The following is a 3069-nucleotide window of genomic DNA, read 5'->3' on the forward strand; positions in this document are numbered from 1 at the left end:
ATATATATAGATAGATAGATAGATAGATAGATAGATAGATAGATAGATAGATAGATAGATAGATAGATAGATAGATAGATACACACACACACACACACACGTACACATACATGTATATCATGCCTGAATTATTTCCGTCTTATTTTGTTCTCTCTAGTATCTTTGTATCCATGTATCAAGTATTTGGAAACTTGAGCCGACTTTCAACGTAGTCATTAGCGCAAAACATAAAATAGCACCGCGTCACATGATTCATGTGAAGTGTGACATCACAAGCGCTTTGTCTGTTGCCCTGAAAAGAGATAAAAGAACAATTTTTTTTCTATGCTTCGAAGTCGACATTAGCTCTCTCTTTCAGTTCATTATTAGTTTATAATGTGATTTTTTCTGAATAAAACAGAAAATCGCACTATTTTGAATCATTACTAAATAGAAAAGCGCTGTCTCAGAATGGACATGCTATGCTGCTAGTAACAGACTTATTTTTCATTTATCAAATATACTTCGCAAGCGATATAGTGTTGCGGATGTAAGATATGGTATTGCCACATTTTAAAATTCTTTATTTTCCAGTTGGGGTTACCTGATACTTGACGAAATTACAATTGCACTATCTAAATGACACAACCTAGCATTTCTTCTCTGGTTTGTTCAGCTTGTATTATATTGAGAGATACTGCGGTTGTACAACAAAATATAATAATGAGCTTTTATATTGTTCCTGTAGAACACTTTACAAAATTTGTTGCCATTGAGGAAATGCTTGTTGATTAAGGAGAGACATTATTTTACTACGCAGGTTGTAATGTTAATGCTAAACGGTGGATTGAATCAGATCGCATCAGTGTGCGCATATGCATGCATGCATATCCGAGCGTGCGTATGTGCGTTTGTGGCCCGAAATTTTTGTCACACGTAATTAAATGGTCTATGGTTTTTAGGTATCTATGGACGAGAGCCTGATTATACTTGTTCTGAACTTCATGAAAATTTGTTTCATTGATAGAGAAAATGAATATGCGCTAATGTATCTATCTATTTATCTATAAGTTTCGGGGGATGGGCTAAGTCAATAACATGGACCCCTCTGCTCAGATGGTATTTATTTTATTTTATCGACCTCGAAAGGATGAAAGACTTTCTCAGTTCCCGAGCGTTATACTAATACATCTATTTGTTTTCAACACCACCTGTCTTCGTCTGCTGTTGTTTTTTTGTGAATTCTCCCTATATATATATATATATATACTTGCTGAAATATTAATATATGATATATCAGATGCATTAAATATGTTACATTGCAAACAATATGCTAAATCAAACCATGTTATATATATTCATATGTGTGTGTGTGTTCTACAGTGTCTGCTTGTTTGTGTATATATGTATGTATGGATGGATGGATGGATGGACGAATGGATGGCTGGATGGATGGATGGATGGAGGGAGGGATGGATTGCCAGATCACTTGCGAAGTTTCATGAGGGCGGCTGACTGGTAACATGGAATTCAGTATAACTTGCTGCATGGCGCTCCAGCCGCGTTTGCTTGGTGAGAGCGTTGCTACCAACACAGCAAGACTGAAAATAAAAGAAGACGCATGGAATCAAACGTAAGTTCGACTGCTATTAAGCAATAATAAGTACGAACACTCATAAATTCTGTGTTGGTGGTTGGCACGCTGGAAAATCACTGGGAGTTAAGCAACCCTCAACTTTTGCTAAAGGTCACTCTGATATAAAACTGGATATAGCAGGAATGGCAATGGATGTCTTTTTTTTTTTTTTTAAATTTCGCTTGAGACTATGGCGCTTTCACATTCCTGAGCCATTTTTTAAATTCTTTTGACTTACGTTTAAGATCATGAGACTCCCACATTCCTGAGTCTGTGACCCATATTAGCACTTGCTTCGGTTTCTGGATCATGTTCATTGGACAGAGAGTGTCTATGAGGTATTGTGCAAGGCTTATATTGGACCTTAAAAATTTTGCACAAGCATTGCTTTGTCAGTGATGGTTATACTCGTTTACAAGTTTACAACCATCTTGTATGTATGTATGTGTATATGTATAACAATAAACACTCAACTCAGAGATCGATATATAACCAATAACACTGCTAGTGTTCATCACGTCTCTCATTTTATTATTATCAAAACCATTATTATTATTTGGTGCTTGCTTTTGTTATTGTACTAGCTGTTTCTGTTTCTATTGTTTCTTTGTTTCCTTTGTTGTCGTTGTTGTTGTTGTTGTTGTTGTTGTTGTTGTTACAGCTGGCACAGCTCATCACAACACTGCAATTGTCGGTGTTGTTGTTGTTGCGGCTGCTGCTGCTGCTGCTGCTGCTGCTGTGGTTCTTGTTGTTCACGATGATGATGATGATGATGATGATGATGATAGTGGTGATGATGATGATGATGATGATGATGGTGATGTTTGTGATCTTAATTGATACTGACGGTGATAAGGATGATGATTATGAGATGATGAGGATCTTAATAAAGACGAAGATGATGATGATGATGATGATGATGATGATGATGATGATGATGATGGCGACGACGACGACAATGATAATGACGATGATGTTTAAGATGATGATGATGACAATCGCGATGATAATGGGTGGGATATTTATTGATACTGACATTGTAAATGGTGTTACTGCTATTAGCAGCAGCAGCAGCAGCAGCAGCAGCAGCAGCAGCTGATGATGATGATGATGTTAATGTTGATGATGATAGTTGATTGATGATAATAATGGTGGTGGTGGTGGTGTTTACAAAGACGGTGATACCATAGCTAGTGGGATTGCTGTTGTAAATTTAGATGATGTTCATACTAGCTGTAGCGTTGGTGGTGATGGTGATGCTGTTGATGCTGGTGATGATGATGATGATGATGATGATGATGATGATGATGATGATGGTGATGGTGATGATGATGATGATGATGATGGTGATGGTGATGATGGTGATGGTGATGATGATGATGATGATGATGATGATGATGATGATGATGATGATGATGATGGTGATGGTGATGATGATGATGATGATGATGGTG

Source organism: Octopus bimaculoides, chromosome 1, assembly GCF_001194135.2.
Source record: "Octopus bimaculoides isolate UCB-OBI-ISO-001 chromosome 1, ASM119413v2, whole genome shotgun sequence".
Taxonomy (NCBI): Eukaryota; Metazoa; Mollusca; class Cephalopoda; order Octopoda; family Octopodidae; genus Octopus; species Octopus bimaculoides.